Source organism: Rhinolophus sinicus, linkage group LG01 (assembly GCF_036562045.2).
Source record: "Rhinolophus sinicus isolate RSC01 linkage group LG01, ASM3656204v1, whole genome shotgun sequence".
Taxonomy (NCBI): Eukaryota; Metazoa; Chordata; class Mammalia; order Chiroptera; family Rhinolophidae; genus Rhinolophus; species Rhinolophus sinicus.
The window spans coordinates 165,826,012-165,848,897 of record NC_133751.1 but is presented as its reverse complement, the minus strand read 5'-3'; the positions used below and the strand labels follow the sequence as shown (position 1 = coordinate 165,848,897).

The following is a 22,886-nucleotide window of genomic DNA, read 5'->3' as shown; positions in this document are numbered from 1 at the left end:
CCGCAGAGCGCAGAAGAGGGCCAATTCAGGCGCATGGTAGTTCGGCCCTCCCTTTTCGGAGGGCCCAGGGACGTCGCCGGCTCCATTAGAGCCCCGGCCCAAGCCCACCTTGGTGTTGCGGAATCGCCTCCTGCAGCTACTCCCCCATCCTCAATCCCCGGCGGTGTACCCTACCCCGCCGAGCGCAAGCTGTGCGTGCGGGAGGGAAGCACGCACTCTCAGACCGCCGGGCCGCCGCACCCGGGAAGAGGGGAGGATGAGCAGCACCCGCAGCAGGGAGTGCGGCCACCTCCGGTCGGGTCCTCGCACGCCGGTCTCCAGGGCGAGCAGGGGCGGGGTCTGGCGCGGGGCACTGTGGGAAAGGCGTGGATGGCACAACCTGGGAGGAACGGCCGCAGGCCTTGCGGGAGCAGCGGGGTGGGGAAGATGGTGTAGGTTTAGGTTGACGTGGCCGTCCCCGCGAAATCCGGCTCCGGTTTCAACCCGGACCTGAGGGACATGCTTTAACAGCAAAGTCCACGCCTTACACTTCTGGAGCGGGGGTAAGCCCCGGGCGGAAGGCAGGACGACGAGGCCCGCCCCTTCCTGCTCTCGTTGCTATGGTGACGGGGAAACCCGGAGGGCGGGTTTAGGCTTGCGATTTTCCTGTGACTCGGGTTCTTAGAGGGAAGGGAGGGCTCTACAGGATTTTTCTGGTTGGTTGGTGCCTGGGACAGAAAGGGGAAATTTTGTGGAAAAAGGAAAGCTTGAATTAAGTGATATTGATTTCAGTGTCAGACTAGAAGGTTGAAGAGGTAGTACTTTTGTCACGTGGGGTGCCTGCTCCTGCTCCCTGCATAAGAATGTAGGATTTGGTGAGGCCAAAAAGGAACACCCACAGAGCCACAGATAGGGGAGTCATACCATTATATCCACGCTGGTGGCTGGGTTGGAGACATAGGAAGCAAGAGTTGCAGGATCCGCAACCTACCCTCCACTTCTCTGCCAACCAACCCCACTTGTTAACTGCAATCTGCCTAATCCGCTGTGCTAATTGCAGTCTGTGCGTGCTAGCTTAGCCATGGCAGTTCTATCAGTGGCTAATGGCTAACTCGTTATAGCTGATGGCCAACTAGTCACAGTTGATGCCCATCTACTCGCCGAGCCAGCACCTTTCCACCTGAGGCCGAGAGCCTGGAAACTGCTCTGGGACTCTGTCCCCACAACTTTTCCCATCTCAGCCCTGATTCAGTCATTTCTATAAGAAGCCCTGGATCTTTTGGAGAATGGTATTTAGATAGCAAGATCTAGGTGCTGCACATGTTCTGTGCTTTAGGGATGCTGTTACTTCTAGGCCTTTTCAGTGGTTAGAAAGGAAATACGCACACACACATTCACATTTACATATATAAAACTAAGCGCTTACACCAAAACTTCCAATTCCAATATAATACCTCAGGAGCTGTCATGCAGGGTGTCATGCGGGGTCTCAGCTCCCACTCCCTGCACAAGAACACAGGATATGGTGAGATCATGCCACTGTATTCTCGCTGGCAGCTGGGTTGGAGACACAGGGAGCAAATGTCCTCCAGTACCCCAACAAGGGGTCTTCCTGCATCCCAGTATCTCTGGCGGCCGGGCGAGACACACAGGAAGTAGGATCCACATGATCTGCAATCTGCCGTCCACTTTTCTGCCTACCAACCAACCAACCAACGCAGTCATGGCAGTTATATCAGTGGCTAATTTGCTAACTGGTTACAGCTGATGGCCAACCAGTCACAGCTGATGGCCAACCAGTCACAGCTGATGGCCATCTACTACCTGAACCAGCACCTTTCCACATGAGGCCAAGAACCTGGAAACTGCTCTCTGGGAATCTGTCCCCACAGGAGTCATTTCATTCTACTTTTCTTTTTTACATGTCTAGCTCCTTTCCTGACAATGAGATACCTGGTTCCCCTTATCCTTGACATATATATGTACTTAACTTTCAATCCCCATGTGTAACCAATCTCCAATTGCTGTGCAGTTTATACTGGGCTGCTCTCCTGAGCAGATGCTCCACTCAATTTACTGAGGTTCCAACCTATGTCAGGCTGCCCTCACACAAGGACACACAACCTGAAAGGGCTCCAATATGCAGTCACTCATATTTCTCCTCCCCAACACCTTCACCCCCAGCCCAATATGGATACACTCCTCACCTTGGTTGGACTCTGACACTGTGCCAGCCCCACCTAATGGCTTTTGATCTGAATTATTCAGGATGGGAATGGGCCATGATTATTTTTTCATAATCATTTAAGCTATATTTCGAAAAGTAGATTGTAGTAGGGCAATACTAAATGTAGGAAAACTGGCTTGGAGACTGTTGCAAAAGAGCAAGTAATGATGATGGCTTGGACTAGGGTGAGTTAGTTCAGATATAGAGAAATGAACAGATTCAAGAAAAAAAGTTGGAGCTAATTTATAGAATTTGGTGATAAATTGGTCATGATGGGAAGACAAAGATATTTGAAGTCATATCTCTATTTCAGATAATTGACATCAGGGATGTCCACTTCAGTGAAACCAAGGACTTATCAGCCTCAGTATAATAAAACTTGAAACAACAGCTCGATCATATATAAACGTGAGATATTTTAGAACAAGGGGACTGTTTTGTTTCATTTTTAATTCCATATGAGGAATTGCTACTCATCTTTCAAGACCCAGTTCATGTTTCTTCTTAAAAATAATTTTCTGTGAGCCGTTCAAGCATATTTGATTGCTCCATATTTTACTATAGCATTTATCATACCATATTGTAATTACTTTTCATTGGTTGGTCTTCTATAATGAATTTGAGATCAGGAATCAAATGTTATTTACTTTTCCCCTCAATGCCTGGCTAGAACAGTACTTGGAGTCTATTCAATACATGCATTACAATGGAATGAAGAATCAATATTTATTATGTGCAAAGAAGAAAGAATGGCCCTTTGTTTCTAAAGTCCTTATTGTCTGTCCTGGGTGAGGGGCATGAAGAACACACATTCACATGTAGAAATGTATGGTAATGTTGAATGAGTGATTTAAACAATATGTTTCATAGAGACTCAATTTGGGGCTCAAGTGCTCAGAGTAGAATGAGAGGAGAGTATGTGTGTTTCTACACAAAAAAAGAATTCCTTAATAGACTTGAAATTTTAGAATCAGGTAGAATCTTTGAAGTCATGAAATTAATTTCTTAAATTCACAGGGTAGAAAACTGAGGCCCAGGGAAGTTGATGAGTGACTTGCCCGAAGACACACAAATGTAAATGGTTGAAATGCAAATATAATTCATTTCCTGTTTTCTTAGCCAGTGTGAAATAACTAAACTTAATAACTAAAACTTACATACGCTTTATATTCCCAGGCATTATATCAAGCACTTTTATTATATTAACACATTTAATTGTCATAACTCTATGACATAACTGCAATTATTATGTCTATTTTACAGATGAGGAAACTGAGGCTAAGAGAGGGTAAGCTACTAGCCCAATGTTGCACAGTTAGTAATGGTAGAATTTGGATTCCAACCTGGGTAGTCTAGATACAGAGTCCATAAGGAACATTACAATCAGTTAATTGAAATATTTTTGACAGTATTTAAGCTAAAAATAATGTTATTTTCATAGATTTAAAAAATAATAATTTAATAACCCATCACAAGTACTTGATTTTGGGTGGTAAATTGTAGTATTTTATTAGATCAGACTTAATTTGTAAAGACAAATTGGTTGATGTCTTAAAATCACCTACAGCACCTACTAATGTAATTGACATTCAATATGTGTTAAATCAGTTGAATTTGCAGTGGTTTATATTTATATTTCTATGATAATTGTAATTTTATATTTTCATTTCCAATACACAGGTCTACCTTTAGCTGTAACTGACCTTTCTTTTGTGCTTGTTCCCCTACATCACAATTATTTTGACACTACCATTTTATCAAAAATGTCATGTGGTAATTAAACACTTAAACTAACAAAAGTGAAAAATCAAGCAGTCGTAGGAATGTATACACACAAATACATATGTATGTATACACACAAATGTATATATATATATATATATATATATATATATATATATAGTATACATTGGCTTTTCTTGGCGCTAATTGTTAAATAAATACTTGTTAAATTGAATTCAAAGCAAACAGAAGGTAAATATATGTTGACAATCCTAGTGAAATAGTTTTTCTTTCCATTTTACTGAATAAACAACAGAAGACCAGGAGATCAAATTATAAATTGATAAAATGTGCCTACAAGGATACCCACATTCCAAATCTTTAAAGATGATAGAGAAGTTTATTCTTTAAAAAAATAAATCCACGTCATTGTTGCAGAACAACAAGTGGCCTCAATGGACCAGAAATTTTGAGGAATCCCTGAAATGTGGAAGACAGAAAATGTTGAATTGACAGAAGAACTCACTGAGCAAAGCACAAAAGAGAAGAATGCTGCAAAATGTGAGAATGGCTCTATATGTTTTTAATGAAAGAAGATAATGCCATGGGAATGAGGGAATTGGAGATGTTGCCTGGTTGAGGCATTGCATGTAGAGTAGCTATACAGGTTGGCGTCTATGTCTGCTGTCTCCCAAATCATCCCCAGATTTGATGATTACTAGAATGACCCATCAAACTAAGAATATAGTTGTTCTCATGCTAGGATTTATTACAAGGAAAGAATACAAAGCAAAATCAGCAAAGGGGAAAGGTGCATGGGAAAAATCTGGAGAAATCAGGTGAAAGCGTTGAAGAATCCTCTCCCTTTGGAGCCTCACGGGACACACGACATGTTGCTGGAGTTGTGACAAGATGTACAAAGGGTTGTGCACAAGGGAAGCTAATTAAGGACCAACTGACTAAGGTTTTTACTGGGAGCTGGACAAGTAGGCATCCTCTACTTAGCAGACACCAAAATTCTAGATCCCAAGAAGGAAAGTAGATGTTTAGCACACACCACATTGTTTTTAGAGTTCAGGCACAGTGAGCCATTCTTGTCATTTAAGGAACAATTTTTTTTTTTCTAGGAAAGAGCCAATAAATCAAAAAATGAAAGATTTTACATGAGAGGAAATGGAAGATCTAAGCATCATGAGAAGGACTTTAAATATACAAAGAAATAAAGCAGAGTGAAAGTTTTGAATAAAGTTTCCTAAGACAAATTCCTTGCAGACTGTTCTCTCAGAAGTGGTAAGGCCTTTTGCTGAGCTCCATGGAAGTCAGCTACAGCTGAGATTTTAAAAACCTCAGTGCGGGTGGAATTCTGAGGTGATACATCAAGCTATTGGTCCAAGACCTGCAGCCACAAGGCTTAGATCCAGAACCCTGATCACGACCAAGAGTTGCTAGTATTTTCCAGACCAAAATCCCCGCAGCACAAGGGCCAGGATGCTCTTTCTGAGTGTAATGTTTGGCTTCTAGATGCCTGGGTCCTAACTCAGGATGTGACAGGCAAAGGAGGACTCATACACCTACTACTTCATTCTCAGAACTTTTATCACAGGCCTGGTGTGTTTGGTGCCTGGTCATTTGACATTGTTCCCTCAACAATTGGCACAAAAAATAGGGCATCTGGCCCAGAATACCAAGGTATCACAGATCAAAAACCTACTCTGGAATTGGGAAAAGCCCAAATAAGATGATATGACTAGTTTCAAGGACTGGGAGGAATAATTACAAACTGGTAGCAGAATCTTGTCCTTTGAAATCCCAGGTTTCTTAAGCAATACGTTTGCTAAGAATGGCAAGACCTGGGGAGATACATATTGCCAACACTCTATGGCTGTTATTAAGGCCTTCAGGGGAGTTGTACAGGAGATGAAGCAGAAGGGGAAGCGTGAACTGGAACTGCAGGTGAATCTGCTGGTTGGATATTCTGAATGTCAAGAGAGTTTTAGATAAAGTAAGACCAAATAAATGGACCGTTTCAGATAAAGTAAGACCAAATAAACAGACCGTTTCCCCTATCCACTTTCATAACCAGAGCATTGTAGGTTGTCATGTAACCAGGGTAGATAGTTGTGGGGGCAGAGCCCCAGAAAGTAGTTTCCAGGCTCGTGGCCTCACATAGACAGGTGCTGGCTCAGGTAGTAAATGGCCATCAACTGTGATTGGATGGCCATCAGCTGTGGCTAGTTGGCCGTCAGCTGTAACCATTGAACCATTGGCCACTAATATAACTGCTGTGGCTAGGCTAGCAGAGAAGAAAAATGGGGGCTAGCAAGAAGATGGTGGCTGAGCTAGTAAGCGCGGATTGCAGTTAGCACGGTGGATGCCGCCAGCAAGAATATGGTGATATGACTCCCCTATCTATGGCTCCGCGGGTGTTCCTTTTTGGCCTCACCATGTCCTGCGTTCTTATGTGGGGAGCAGGAGCAGAGACCCCACAGGACACCTCACATGACAAATGGCGCAGCGAGCAGGGTATGGTGTCGGCTGAAACTCTCCGGAATGTACTGGAGCAGTTTACACGTATAAAAGCTCAGCTTCGTAAGCAGAGTGCGGTGCCGGCCAAAACCTACCAAAGCATGGTGGAGCAGTTTGTTCGTGTGATAGCCCAGCTTCGGGAGGCCCATGAGGAGCGACACTGGGAACGGGAGGCGCGGTCTGCCTGGGAGACTCGAGCCTCCAGCTGGCACACCACCTTCTTGGCCATAGAAGGCGGTGTCCTCCTTTTGTTGATCTGCTGCGGCCTTAGGATCTGAAGCTTGTGGACATCTTACAAGGAGGCCTCCACCCACTCAGACACCTGGCACGGTGAGCAAGATTCCGACCAGGTAGGAATGGAGTCTGACTCTGGGCAGGAGGACGTGTGGCCCCCACACAGTGTATGGTGTTCGGTGGCCACTGTTCTCAGGAGTTGGACCCACAAGGAGAGGTGGGAGGACATGGACGGCTCTCCGGCCAGCGTGGAGAGGGCCCTGCAGGCTCTGGCTGAGCGGTTGCCGGAGGAGGAGAAGGCTACAGCCGGCCGCGTGGGCTGGATGTTCCTCACGGCCTTGAGTCTCAACACGGAAAATGGGCTTAATGAAATGGCCCGGGTGCCGAACCAGGTGTCTCGGTTGGAAGCGCTGGAAGCCTGGGTCCGCCTATTAGAACAGGGGCCCCAAGGTGGAGACTCTGAGGAGACTCTGAGGAGAGTGGAGGAGAGTCGTCGGTCGGTTGCAGAGAAAACGGACAGCAGGTCGCACATCCAGTGAACCCAGCCTCCAGTGAGACCGTAGTGGTATGACTCCCCTACCTATGGCTCCGTGGGTGTTCATTTTTGGCCTCACCATGTCCTGCGTTCTTGTATGGGGAGCGGGAGCAGAGACCCCGCAGGCCACCCCGCACGACAATAGTGTTCTGTCAACACTACAAAATATGAGACACAGAATGTTGTTAGGGCACGATGTAGAGCAAGAAGAGGGAGAAATATAAAGTGTGTGGCCCTCATGCTCACCATCCCCCTCCCTGCTCCCATGAAGGTGTTAACCTGAAATCAGACCAAGTGAACTGACAGAACTGCTGGGTGGCTGCTTCTTGGAAGGCTAGGTAGTGATGGCATTTAAATAAAGGAACCAAATGGACACCTTGAAGGTATCCCTGACTATGATCCATGAGGATGTAGAGGCCCCTCCCTGTGATAACCAGACTGAGTGCTTAGTGTGTGAGATAAAGGAACTATTAGGGGAAGGAGGGCCAGACCATCAGGAAGATGAGAACAAGGAGGAACCAAAAATTATATCCCCTCCTATGACATTTAAATAATAAAATCATTTGTTTGAAAAGGTAGGTATCCTTTGGGTAGTTGCTAACCAACCTACCCCCCCACCCCCATGAGCCACTGTCATTTCATAATTCATATATTAAAGCAGAGGCTTTGGTTGTCAGTTGCAGATGCTCACATGTGCAGTTATAACATTAGAGGTATGATGCTGTTTACTTTTGGGACCCTCCAATCAGACCCTGGATTATATACTATACTTCATGGCCCAGAAAATAAGCTGAGCCTCCTAGCGTCGGATCCTATAGCTATTACATGCACATATCACCGGCATAGTGTGTGTGGCAATAAAATGCTGAACAGTCCCTAAAAAGGACAAATTTCACCAGTCTGTTGCATATTTCACCAGCCCATCTACCAATGGGATGGACCTCTTGCCAAATGCTATGTCTGCCCTAGGTACATCTTCTCAAGGGTTTATCTGTTCTTAGCCATATTTTATCCAACCGGATAATTGGGGTGGGGGGGCATGGAAGTATCTGGAGTGAGTGGAACAACTACAATGCAGGACCCAAGCCTAGATATGACTTTCCACAATCTCTCCTACCCCGACTTCTCAATCAGTCAGGAAGCCTAGACTGCTTCCTGTGTCCTGGGTGGTTGGACATCAACCTGGAGGCACTCATATATCCTGAATCACTGTTGTAGCCACACAACCAGGGCGATGCCAATTCTCTACCTTGTTCCTTGTAATACTGTACTTCCAGGCACTGTGTTGTGTGGACACTGTGTTTATCATTCTTATGAATACATGTATTCATTCTTATCTCTATGATAGGGGTGAGAGTGTGGTGGAAACGGGGGCTGTCCTAGATCCCAGGGAAATGGATTTATGGTTCAGCTTATGATTCAGTTTGAATTGCATAGTCACATGATAGTCCTAGGTCAGGTATCCAGTATTTGCCACTGTCTAGTAGAAAGCTGAGAGCCACTTTCATGTTAATAATATGTGTTACAAGAGGATACTATTGCCATATAAGAAAACTCTAAAGGCCTAGGTTGTGATTCTTCTATTGGGGCACATCAGAAACACCTTATAGTATCTCTGCCTGCCAAAGGCACTTTGAATATCATTGGGCCTTTTGGTCATAAAGTCCAAGTAACAAGACCATTTGCATTACAGCTTAGATCTACTTATTTCAGACCCTTTCTTAATTCATCTAGGTTCATCTGAAAATGGCCAGTCTCATTAATTACTGGATATATGAGTTAGAGTAGCATATCTAAATATTATAGATATCACCTCCAAAATTAAAAAAGCCACCAAATATTGAACCTCTTTCTTTAAGATAGATGAAGGAACTCATACATTATGCCTTTTATAGCACTTATATTACTTATATCAATTCATACCATTATACCACTCTAAAAGAGAGATTCCAACATGTCCTAGACCACTGGACCTCTAGAAACCTTACCATTATCAGGCCCTTGAAATTTCTTTCCAATTCTCTGGCCTATGTATGCTTAGCAAGGCATGGTATATTCTTTTTTTTTTTTTTTAAATATTTGATATCTGCTTTTTTTTTAAAAAAGATTTTATTGGGGATGGGGAACAGGACTTTATTGGGGAACAGTGTGTACTTCCAGGACTTCTTTTTTCCAAGTCAAGTTGTTGTCCTTTCAGTCTTAGTTGTGGAGGGCGCAGCTCAGCTCCAGGTCCAGTTGCTGTTGCTAGTTGCAGGGGGCACAGCCCACCATCCCTTGTGGGAGTCGAACCGGCAAAACCTTGTGGTTGAGAGGATGCACTCCAACCAACTGAGCCATCTGGGAGCTCAGCGGCAGCTCAGCTCAAGGTGCCGTGTTCAATCTTAGTTGCAGGGGGCACTGCCCACCATTCCTTGCGGGACTCGAGGAATTGAACTGGCAACCTTGTGGTTGAGAGCCCACGCTCCAACCAACAACTGAGCCATCCGTGAGGCAGCTCAGCTCAAGGTGCCCTGTTCAATCTTAGTTGCAGGGGGCAGAGCCCACCATCCCTCGCGGGACTCGAGGAATTGAACTGGCAACCTTGTGGTTGAGAGCCCACTGGCCCATGTGGGAATCGAACCGGCAGCCTTCGGAGTTAGGAGCACAGAGCTCTAACCACCTGAGCCACCGGGCCGGCCCGGCATGGTATATTTTTATTTGTTCCACATGAATATATGGATCAGTATGATGGTCTACCATATCATGACAGTAAGAGGTTTGACATAGTCATGGAATAAGGTAATAAAGATATATTGTTGTCAATACCAGGTACATGCAAATTGCTTCCGGTTCCTCTTATCCAACTTAAAATAGCATTTAACGGGTTAATAGTTACGCATCAGGTACCAAAGACTGTGCTAGATTTTTCCAGCTAAGAAAACATGTTTGAAAATGTAACTTCCTTTTGCATCACCATTTTATTCTCCAAGAACCAATGTCTTTTGCTCTAGGCAAAAAGGAAAGTTAAATGAGGATATGTTAGGAATTGCCAGCCCTGCTTGTCTCAGGCCTTTGCTAGTGGATGGATACCTGAGGTTCACCTTGAGATGTGATCTTGCTTTTCCTTTACTTTCTTTGTGTCTGTGTGGAACAATTTCTGAATCTTTCATTTGGCCCTTTCTATGATAAAAGCCTGTTTCTTCTCAAGGAACCTATGCTGAGATTCTGCTAGTTACTAGGCATATCTATATATACTACACATTCTAGGACTGGGGAAATAGCCCACCTCCTCTTGGGCCTGCTATAATATTAGACTCAGACCAAAACTCCGTGGGTCCTACTCTGCTTAGTGGATCATAGTGGTATTTTGAGTTTTCAGAGATCAGGAAAAACTCAGAGCTGGTATCTGAACATTCCCAGAAGGTCTGGTTATTTCTGTTTCCCAAGGGCAATGTCAGTCTGTCAAAAGAGCCCTGGTCCCTGTGGGAACAGCTCAAGGGGACAATTCACAATATATTCCTGTTGGCATGTTGCAGGACTCTCTTTCAATTGAGGGCTCTATGTCTGGGCGCTGGTTAGGCCTGGGAGCTACATTAAGAGTCTGTGACTCCCTATTGCTATTATTCTGTCCAGCAGACCTAGAAATTTTCCTTCTATATATGTCAAACAGCACCTTAGTAACTGCCTATCTCTCATGTTTCTTTGGACCCTGTAGTCAATTAGCTACTGCTACAGATCATTGCAGACAAAATACTTTTATTTTCATTCCATCTCTATAATACTTGTACCCTCCTATATCTGCCAGGTGAACCTTTACCACTTGGTGGCCTCTACAATTCTGGGATCTTGTTGTTCCCAATGAAATCAAACAACTCATTTCTACTGCAACTTTCCCCATCACCATTTCTGGTCTATAGAAGATAGCCACCACAGAGGCCCTTAAGGTGACTGCTGCCCCTCTTCCCAATGCATTTATTAATCCTGTGGTGAAAGTAACGTTCTTTGGTCCTCCTGAAGGGATGATCTGGGAGTGACAGCGCAAGTTGAACGTAATAGATCCATTTCAACTTACCCTTTCCCCTGAGACTTTAGACGTCTTCCTCTACAGTATTCCAGGAAAGTCCTGACATTTTGATCTCACTGACTGCAAGCCATCATTACTGTTTCATTTAGCTGACCTAACAGATTAGTAACACCACTTCAGGTGCTGAAGCCAAAATATTAAATGTGAAATCCTGAGTGAGTGCACTTATGTCAATGAATTTGGCCCTATTTTTGTAGCTCCCGGGGTATAGATCTTTGACCTTGGGTTCAAGTTATTCCTAGATATTTTATTATTTTTAATGCAGTTTTAAATGGGATTTATCCCTCTTAATTTCTCTTTCTAATACTTTATTGTTGGTCTATAGTAATGCAAGTAATTTTTGTATATTGATTTTGCATTCTGCAAATTTACTGAATTCCTGTATTAGGAATACAGGAATCAGCCAGGTCCTGCCTGAGGACCTGGCTTCTAATTTAACATGCACCTAGGGGCTGCCTGCAGTCCTCCAAAGAGACCAGGGGAGACAGTGACCACATCCCTGCTTTCTCCATCTGGCTTGTTCCAACAATAAAATCAAGTCCTGAGGATCCCCCTGAAAGAAACTTGTCCACACAACTAGCACCCCAACTTTTACGGATGCCACCCAAAGGCCAGGCCCCCAAATCACCTAGCCAGCAGTATACTGAATTCCATATATATATATATATACATACATATATATAGAGAGAGAGAGAGAGAGAGAGAGAGAGAGAGAGAGAGATACGTATTTTACATGTTGTCTGAAAATAGGTACAATTTTAATGCTTTCTTTCAAATTTGGATGCTTTTATTCTTTCTCTTGCTTAATTGCTCTGGCTAGGATGTGTAGTACTGAAAAAAAGTGGCGAGAATGGGCAACCTGGTCTTTTCCTGGTTTTAGAGATTTTTCACCATTAAATATGATGTTAGCTGTGGGCTTGTCATATATGTGGGCCTTTATTATGTTGCGGAATGTTCTTTCTATACCCAGTTTGTTGAGAGTTTACATCATGAAAGGATTTGGAATTTTGTCAAATGATTTTTTGGTATCTATTGAAGTGATCACATGATTCTTTATCTTTTATTTTGTTAATGTGGCGTATTACACTTTTGATTTGTATATGTTGAAACATGCATGAATCCCAAGGAAAAATTCCACTTGATCATGGTGTATGATCCTCTTAGGGTACTGTTGAATTTGGTTTGCTAATATTTTGTTAAGGATTTGTGCATCTATGTTCATCAAAATATTGATCTGTAATTTTCTTTTCTTGTAGTGTCTGTATCTCGCTTTTATATGAAGTTAATGCTAGCCTTGCAAAATGAGTTTGGATGTGTTCTCTTCTCTTTAATGTTTTGGAAGAGTTTGAGAAAGACTGATGTTAATTCATCTTAGAATGTTTGGTGGAATTCACCTGTAAATCTATCTAGTCCTTGGCTTTTCTTTGTTGGGAGTTTTTTTTAATTACTGATTTAATCTTCTTACTGTCAGTGATGGGTCTGTTCAGAGTTTCTATTTCTTCACGATTTTGTCTTGGTAGGTTTTATGTTTCTAGGAATTTATCCATTTCTAGGTTATTTTGTTGGCGTATGATTATTTACAGTAGTCTCTTATGAGACTTTGTATTTCTGTGTTAGTGTGATGTCTGCTTTCATTTATAATTTTATTTATTTGAGTCCTCTCTTTTTTCTTGGCAGGTCTAGCTAAACGCTTGTATATTTTATCTTTTCAAAGAAATTAGTTCTTAGTTACATTAATCTTTACAGTCTCCATTCATTTATTTCCACACTGATCTTTGTTATTTCCTCCCTTCTACTAATTTTGGGCTTAATTTGTTCTTCTTTTTCTAGTTTTTTTGAGGTATAAACTTAGGCTGTTTATTTGAGATCTTTCTTTTTTGTAGTGTAGGCATTTATTGCTATAAACTTCCCTCTGAGAACTGCTTTTGTGGCATCCCAAAAGTTTTGGTATGTTGTGTTTCTATTTTCATTTGTGCTAGGTCTTTTTGATTTCTTCTTTGATTCACTGGTTGTTCAGGAGCATGTTGTTTAATCTTCACATATTTGTGAATTTTCCAGTTATGTTCTTGTAATTGATTTCTAGTTTCATATCATGATAGCTGGAAAAGATGTTTGATATGATTTCATTCTTCTTAAATTTATTAAGCTTGTTTTGTGACCTAACATATGATCTAAACTGGAGAATGATCTGTGTTTTAGGAGAATGTGTATTCTGCCTCTGTTGGCCGAAATGTTCTTTCTGTCTATGTCTGTTGGGTTCTGGTTATACAGCTGCGGCGGTTGCTTCTCTGCCGTTTAAAAACTGACTCATTTTCTTGCTATAGTATTGTGGGACTTGTGAATGCTGGCTAGGTGATTTGGGGGCCTGGCCTTTGGGTGCCATCCATAAAAGTTGGGGTGCTAGTTGTGTGGACAAGTTTCTTTCAGGGGGATCCTCAGGACTTGATTTTATTGTTGGAACAAGCCAGATGGAGAAAGCAGGGATGTGGTCACTGTCTCCCCTGGTCTCTTTGGAGGACTGCAGGCAGCCCCTAGGTGCATGTTAAATTAGAAGCCAGGTCCTCAGGAAGCAGCTTATAAAGTATGCAGTCAGACCTCTTTCAGGGAAAGACTGGCAGATGAATGTTTTTGCCTGCTCTTTCTGTGTTGGGCCCTGGGCAGACAGCCATGGCAAGGGCAAGCCCCGCTGGCTACCAGAGCCAGGCTATTAGGAATCCCATCCCTCAGGCAGCAGATGGAAAAGGTGGGGCTTGCGATGTTCATGCAGGCTCTTTCCAGAGAGATACTGGCAGCCTTGTTTTCTCGTTGGCATGAGCCATGAGAAATGGGCACCATTGCCCGCTACTGCTGTGTTGAACCCTGGGGGGATAGCTGTGGTGAATATCCATGCACCCTTTAAGAACTGCTTCTTTGCTTGCAACAATCCCGTGGGTGTTATGGGTACTAGGTTGGCCCTCAAGAACCAGGTGCTTTGAGGGTCTGTCTCTTGGATGAGAGTCTTAAAAGTTAAGGTGCTACATGTGTGGTCCAAACCGTTCCCTTGTCAGGTTGAAACGGGAAGCTGGGTGGTTTTGTCCTGATTGTATGGTGCTGTGCTCGTGTGGGGTTTGTGGAGAGAATGTGCCTCCACTTTTCCTACCAATCTCAATGTGGGTACTCTCTCATTGACCTGCTATGCAGGAGTCACTAGGCTAGTTTCTGGATTTCTTTTAGAGGCAATTTCTCTGTGTGTAGCTGTACATTTGGTGTGTCTGTGGGAAAGGGAAGTTCGGGGATAGACAAGCCTCCTTTGTCATCATCTTGCTCCCACCTCCTCTATCAATTTCTTCCTATGTACCGTTTTAGTGGCATCCCAAAATTTTTGAAACTTTGTAGCTTTCATTCTTATTCAGTTCAAAATATTTTCTAAGTTCCCTTGTAATTTTTCCTGGCCCCTGGGTTATTTAGAGGTAACAAGGGAAATAAACTAGTGCTTGCCTCAAAGAATTCTTGTGAGGAAGTAAATGAACCATTATAGAAGTGATGTGCTTAGGAACAGTGCCTGACATAATATTTGCTATGCATCAGCTATTATTTTCACTGCCAAATTTACCTTTGGGTTTCCTCATTCTGCTTTAAGGAGAAACCTGAATTTTCTCTTACCACTGCTACTATAAACGCTGGGATTCATTTAAACCACTAATTACTCTTTCATACCCTTTGTTGCTACCAATGTGAAATCAAAATGCTTTAAAGGCCCAAGCTTTCTTATATCGCCAACATGAAATTGATCTCTAAGTTAAAATTAACCAGATGATTTGTGGGTAAGAGAGTTTTTTTTTTTTTTTACTTCTGCTTGCTTTAGTAGCCACATGCCCTTTAAAATTTTGTAGTCAGAACACAAAAACAAAGAACATGGGTGTGGTGTTTTTTTTTTTAAACTTGTTGCTTCTTTGATTTGTTTCTTAATCAGGACAGTTTACTTTTGCGACCTTGGAATATATTACTCATTGTAACAAGCTTCAAGTTATATAACTCCTTCCTTTTTGGTGAATTTATTTTACAGTAGCCTCCCCCCACCCTTACTTGCAGTTTCACTTTCCATGGTTTCAGTTACCTGTGATCCGAAAATACTAAATGAATTCCACCTCATTTCATCTCATGACATGTGCAAAGTATCATCAAAAAAGTGTGGGTACAAAAACAATAAGGTATTTTGCGGAAAGAAATCACATTCACATAACTTTCATGACAGCATATTGTTATAATTGTTCTATTATTAGTAATTATTATTGTTAATTTCTTAATGTGCCTAACTTGTAATTTAAACTTTACCATAGGTATGTATGTATAGGAAAAGACATTTCATATATTTCTAGCAGGAAACAGATTTATACCAGTCACATCGATGGTGGTAAGGGAGCAATACCAGCTACTTTGCTAATAAAGAGTTTAAATTGACTGAAGGCAAAAATTATTAATATGGCATATGATAAGTTAAGAGAAATCTAAATAATTTAAAAATAGCTTTTAAAAGTATTGTTCTGATTTAATCTTACTTACATATATTATTATTCAGAAATATCTTTTTTGATAGTTTTTATATTTATGAAAAATAAGACAATGTGTCTCTATTTTCTCTGATCCCATCTATTAATTCATTGCATATATTTTAAGGTGTGCTTCATATAAAATACTGTGTATACATTTCTCCTCTCCCTCACTAGAGTGCAAGCTGGTAACGACAGAGAACCTACTTTTTCTCATTGCATCCTTCACTAAAAGCAGCACAGTGCTTTTCATAATGTATGCATCCAATAAATATTCATACAAATAAATTATTACTTATCACGCAAGCTAAGACTTCTTTCACAAATTTTTTTTTAAATGTGAAAATCAGTTTTTTTCTTTTTTAATTTTTATTGGGGAATATTGGGGAACAGTGTGTTTCTCCAGGGCCCATCAGCTCCAAGTCTTTGTCTTTCAATCTAGTTGTGGAGAGCACAGGTCAGTTCCAAGTCCAGTTGCTGTTTTCAACCTTTAGTTGCAGGAGGCACAGCCCACTATCCCATGTGGGAATTGATCCAGCAACCTTGTTGTTGAGAGCTTGCGCTCTAACCAACTGAGCCATCTGGCCGCCCCTTCTTTCACAATTTTAATTTAAATTCTATATTGGATAATTTAGAGGAACCTAGAATTTAGAGTCTCCCAAATTTAGTTGAGACTTCCTTAGATGATTGATTGACTGATTGATTTATGTTGTTTAAATGAGTATTAACATAAAATACAGGAATCGTCTAAACAATGATTAAAATTGGTCTTGTTAGCACTGTCTCTGTTACTTTTGCTTGAATAAAAGTTCTGTTCTTTGATCACACTCTGGAAATCACATCACCTCTGTCATGCCTTTGAAGAATGGCCTAGAATAACAGGAGAGTGAAAGTGAATACATAGTTTTGGACAAATCTAGCACTCTTAGTCATTTGTACACAGGTTTAAAAGGTAAACAGACATTAACATTTAGGTTGAAATAAAAAATAACTAAACAGGCAGGAAGTAAACAAATTATTCATGTCAGGAAAGAGACATTTTCTTTAATGAAAACTAATAAAATATGCATTCCATAGATTACATTTTTTAAAGGAATAATTTCTTGTTTAATTTGTTTTATTAAAATATAGCTAACATACATATATTAGTCTCAGGTGTACATCATAGTTATTCCACATTTATATACCCAAAGAAGTGATCACCATAAGTCCAGAAACCATCTGACACTGTACCACACTATCACAATATTATTAACTATATTCCCCATGCTGGTACATTACATTCCCATGACTTATTTTATACCTGGAGATTTGGACCTCTTATTCCCCTTCACTTTTCCCCCATTTAAAAAATTTTAAATTACAGTTGACATTCAATATTATTTTATATTAATTTCAGGGTTACAGTATATCAGTTAGATATTTATATAATTTAAGTAACGATCGCCCTGACTAGACAAGTACTCACCTGGCACTATACGTAGTGATTACCATATCATTGATTATATTCCTTGTGATTTACTTTACATCCCCATGAATATTTTGTGACTACCAGTCTGTACTTCTTAATCCCTTCACCATTTTTAGTCTGCCCCCAACCTCCTTCCATCTATCACCCCAACAAATCTAGTACCCATCTGACACTATACATAGTTACTATAACATTATTGAATATATTTCTTATGCTATACCCTACATCCCCATGATTACTGTGTAACAGGCCATTTGTACTTCTTAATCCCTTCCCCCTTTTCACTTACCTCAAACTCCTTCCTGTCTGGCAACCATCAATATGTTCTTTGTACCTATGAATTTGTTTCTGGTTTGTTTGTTTATTTTGCCCTTTAGATTGCACATATAAATGAAATCACATTGCATCTGTCTTTCTGTGTCTTACACTCTACTCAGCACAGTACCCTCCAGGTCCATCGATGCTGCTGCAAATGGTGAGAACCCGTTCTCTTCCATGGCTGAGCAATATTCCATTGTATATATGTACCACCTCTTTTTTATCCATTCTTCCATCAACAGACACGCAGGCTGCCTCCACATCTTGACCATTGTAAACAATGCTGCAATGAACATATGGATGCACACATCCCCTCGAAATAGCATTTGGATTTCTTCAGATAAATACCCTGAAGTGGGATTACTGGGTCCTTCTTTGTCTCTTGTTATAACTTTTGTTTTAAAGTAATTTTGTCTGGTGTAAGTATTGCTACTCTAGATTTTTTTGTTTGTTGGTGTGTTTCCATTTTCATGAAATATCTTTTTCCTTCCCTTTACTTTCCATCTGTGTGTGTCTTTTAATCTGAAGTGATTCTCTTGTAAGCTGTATATGTAAGGGTTGTGTTTTTTTATCCATTCAGCCCTCCTATGTCTTTTGAGTGGAGCATTTAATCTGTTTCCATTGAAAGAATTGTTTTTTAATTTTATTTATTTATTTATTTAATTTTATTAGTTTCAGGTGCACAAAATAATGTAATAGTTAGACATTTATCATTTATATCCCTTACACAGTGACAACCCCCCTGCCCCCATCCACTACCCCTCTGACATCGCACACAGCCATTACCTTTCCACTGTCTCTATTCTTAATGCTGTACTCTGCTTCCTGTAAATATATATATATATATATATAATTATAGTTGACATTCATTATTGTTCAGCTTCAGCTTCAGGTGTACAGTGCAGTGATCAGGCATCTACATCATCCCTGAGGTAGTCTCCCTGAGACCAGTGTCCATTGAATACCCTACAAAATCTTTACAACATTATTGATTGCACTCCCCAAATTGACTTTCGTTTCCCTGTGGCAATCTTGTGGTTACCGACTGTGCTTTCTAATCCCCTGAAAATAATTGTTAATAGACATGTACCTATTGCCATTTTATTATTCACAATTTTGATGTTTTTATTTCCATCTTAAAGATTCCTCTAACATTCCTTGTAATACTGGTTTGGTTGTGATGAACTCCTTTAGCTTTTTCTTGTCTGATAAGCTCTTTATCTGTCCTTTGACTCTACATGATAGCTTTGCTAGGTAGAGTAATCTTGGTTGTAGGTCCTTGCTTTTCATCACATTGAATATTTTGTGCCAAAATATTCTGGCCTGCAAAGTTTCTGTTGAGAAATCATCTGACAATTTTATGGGAGCTGCCTTATAAGTTACTAGTTTCCTTTCTCTTGCTGCTTTTAGGATTCTTTGTCTTTAACCTTTGTCGTTCTAATTATAATGTGTCTTGGTGTGGGCCTGTTTGAGGTCATCTTGTTTGGGACTCTCTGCACTTCCTGGACTTGTATGTCTATTTCCTTCACCAGGTTAGGAAAGTTTTCAGTCATTATTTCTTCAGATAGGTTCCTAATTCCTTGCTTTCTCTTTTCTCCTTCTGGTACCCCTACGATGCGAATGTTGTTACTCTTGATGTTGTCCCAGAAGTCTCTTACACTATCCTCATTTTTTTTGGATTCTTTTTTCTTTTTGCTCTTCTGATTGGGTGTTTTCTGCTACCTTGTCTTTCAAATTGCTGATTCGATTCTCTGATTCATCTAGTTGCTGGTGATTCCTTCTAGTTTATTCTTCATTTCAGTTATTGTTTTTATCACTTCTGACTGGTTCTTTTTTATGATCTCTATGTCCTTTTTTTATGCTTGCTATCTCTTTGTTGAAGTTCTCACTAAGTAATTTGAGGATCCTTATAATTATTGTTTTGAACCCTGTATCTGGTAGGTTGCTTGTCTCCATTTTGTTTAGTTCTTTTTTTTTTTTTTTTTTTGGTGTTTTCTCCTGTTTTTCTCATTTGGGACATATTTATTTGTTTCTTCATTTTGGCTGCCTGTCTACCTAATAGAAGATTAGGTAGATCTTCTGTTTCTCCCAGTGATGGCTGGGTGGCACTGGCACAGTCTTCCTAGTCACTTGCTTTCAGTGCTCTGGGAGAGTCCTTTGTGTGGGTTATGTGTGCCCTCCTCTTATACTTGAGTCTTGATTGCTATTGGCAGGTCAATGGGTGGGATTGACCCTCAGGCTGATTGGCTGTGGGGTTTGGTCATTTCCACAGATTACAGGCTGTTTTCCAGGGGGCTTACCATACTGAGTGGGACTCACGCCAGCAGACTCTGGTACCTGTCGAGACCACCCTTTGTGTGTATTACTTGTGGGGCTAATTGGGTGGTGCTTTGCTCTGGTCTGAAGCTAACCCCCTGATATGATAGTTCTAGAGTCTCTTGGGAGGGGCTCCAGTGCAAGCCCAGATCACCCATGCCTGTCACCAGCCAGTAGAAACTACCTGGCAGGAGCTACAAAGTGATCTGCAGTTTTACACTTTTAGTGCTAAAGCTGGAGGGGCATAGGAGAAGCCACATTTTGAGCCAAGGATGGCTGCCACCAGTACTGAACAGGGGTAGCTCCACAAAAAGCCAGGACACTTGGAATCCTGCTGCCACTGGCTAGCTCCCTTAAAGTTCAGCTGCTGATAAAGCTTCCTGGGTATACAAGTTGGTAGAGGCAGGGCCTCAGGAAGTCACTACAGTAGGAAGTTTTGTGGTGACCAGGTTAATGTAGACTCTAGTTTGGTGCCAGTGCTGAGCCTAGAACTACTCAGGAAAAGTCTGAGAGCACAGTGAGGCCAGTTGCTGCCTGCCTGGGGCCCATGGACTTTGATAGTTTTCCAAGAAAGAGAGCAATGTGGGCAGAGCTGGCTGCTCAGGGCAAAAGTGCCTCTGGTGTTGAAGGAGTCAGGTGGTCCAGAATCCCAGTGAGTCAGCAGGGAGAAGGGTGGAGCTCACCAGACCAATCAGATTCAGATTTTGTCGTAAGTATAGGGGGTGAGCTCAATGCATTAAAGATGGCTGCTGCCTCCCAGCTGCACAGGAACAGGATCCCTCACAGGGAAAATGGGGCTGTCCTCCAGCCCTGGTGTGGAAGCCACACACCTCAGTCTGCTCCCCATATGTCTTGGACATCCCCCGAGTCACTGTGCCTCCATCGGAGCCAAAGGTGAGTGCCTGTGAGTGAATGAGTCTGTGTGTGGTCTGTTTAAGAGGATGTCTGGGTTTCTTGCTGCCTTCCTTCCCAACCAGATGGTTGGAATCACCACTATTTTTCACAGTCAGATGTTGTGGGAACCTGTCTTCCTGGTACCAGTACTCTGGGCTGGGGTCCTTTGCTCTTCCAAGGGGGAACATCCATGGCTGAGGTATTGTCATGCAGGGCGGCCTGTGGGGTCTCTGGGCCCGCTCCCCCCATAAGAATGCAGGGTATGGTGAGGCCAAAAAGGAACACCCACGGAGCCATAAGTAGGGGAATCATATCACTATATTCTCGCTGGCGGCATCCACCTCTCTGCAATCTGCTCTTGCTAGCTCAGCCACCATCTTCTTGCTAGCCCCCATTTCTCTGCTAGTGTAGCCACAGCAGTTATATTAGTAGCCAATAGCTCACTGGTTAACAGCTGACAGCCAACTAGCCACAGCTGATGGCCATCCAATCACAGTTGATGGCCATTTACTAGCTGAGCCAGCACCTTTCTATGTGAGGTCGAGAGCCTGGAAACTGTTCTCTGGGGCTCTGTCCCCACAGGTATCCCTCCCAATTTTCACCCACCACACAGAGGTTTGAGATCAGCTCATTTCACGTCTCCCTACCTCTTACCAGTCTCAACATGGCTTCTTCTTTATATCCTTGTTATAAAACTTGTTCTGCCAGATTTCAGATGGTTCTCCAGGTTGATTGTTCTATAATTTAGTTGTGATTTTAATGTGTTCATGGAAGGAAGCAGGCACAGCGTTTACTCTGCCATCTTGATCTCTCCTATGGATTACATTTATTTAATGGGAAAATTACCCAGAACTAATTTGCCATATGTTGTATTTGGGAAACAGTTAAGCCATGAATGTAAGGTGTTCAGCCAACCCGAAAATAAGCTACTCTTTTACTCTTGGGAAATGTGACCTACTATGAAAGTATTTGTGTTGTCAAGAAGAATGATGTAATGACAGAGGCAAAGAGAAAGTAGTTTTTCTCATGAGAAGGGTGAGTTGGAGAATAAGGTCTTATCCCTTTTTTTTCCCCAAGAGAGAAACAGGGCTAGATGATTAACAGTAATCACAGGAGAATGAGACAGACCTGGGTTTGAATTCCAGCTATACCATTTTAGCCCTGGACAAATCAGTTAACCTCTTCTCCTTATCTGTAAAATAGTCATAATAATGATCTCATAGGATTGTTTTGAGAATTAGAAAAAAACATGTTTTAAAAAGGCTTGGTACCGGGCTGCTAGTTGGCTCAGTGGTTAGAAAGCAGTGCACATAACACCAATGTCGCTGGTTTGATTCCCACATGGGTCAGTGAGCTGTACCCTCCATAACTAGATTGAAAACAATGACTTGACTTAGAGCTGAGCTGCACCCCCCACAACTAAATTGAAAACAGCGACTTGACATGGAGCTGATGGGTCCTGGAAAAACACACTATTTCCCATAAAAATAAACAAATAAATAAAAGCTTGGTACCTAATAAGAATTCACAAATGGTAACGTAAGACAAACAACCAAACCTGTTCTTTCTACAGAAATATTCACACTTCAGAGAATGGTATTTCATCATGCTATTTTACCTTAGTGGAAATATTTCTTAAGATCCTGCAATGGTCATCTAATATTCTACATACTCTAAGTAACCTCCAGTATTTTCTTTTATTTTTTGAAGACATGTTAAGTCAGATGGCAAATATTAATATCTTGCAGTGTAAAATCATATATCTGCATTCTTGACTTTAAATCAGTTTCTTGTAACAATGTGTATCAAAATTGCCAGAGCTTTATCATCCCCCCAGGGAACTGATAAAATCAATTTTCAGAAATTAAAAAGCAAGAAAAATTTGGTCTGGAAATTTGTGTATTTACCAAAATGCAGCATCTTGTGACCCTGAAACAATCAGCAGATCATACCCATCTCATTACCAGGAAAAGAAATAGAGTGTATTACCTCCTGATAGTGGATAATCAGATGTCTGTACAGAGTTTTGTCTAGAAGCCTTAATTACCCTGATGAGTATAATTTCTAGCATG

General features: G+C 41.6%; 1 protein-coding gene across 2 annotated transcripts in view; it reads right to left on the bottom strand.

The window, feature by feature from the left end:
* The window catches only part of DNAJC10 (DnaJ heat shock protein family (Hsp40) member C10), a 48,124-nt gene extending 47,591 nt beyond the window's left edge, over window positions 1-533 (bottom strand). The window contains exon 1 of one of the 2 annotated variants that reach the window (XM_019752849.2): window positions 109-533. The gene's annotated coding sequence lies outside the window, so the exon portion shown is untranslated. The remainder of the gene's footprint in view (window positions 1-108) is intronic. The other variant, XM_019752850.2, reaches the window with a different exon arrangement.
* Window positions 534-22,886: the final 22,353 nt, after the last annotated feature.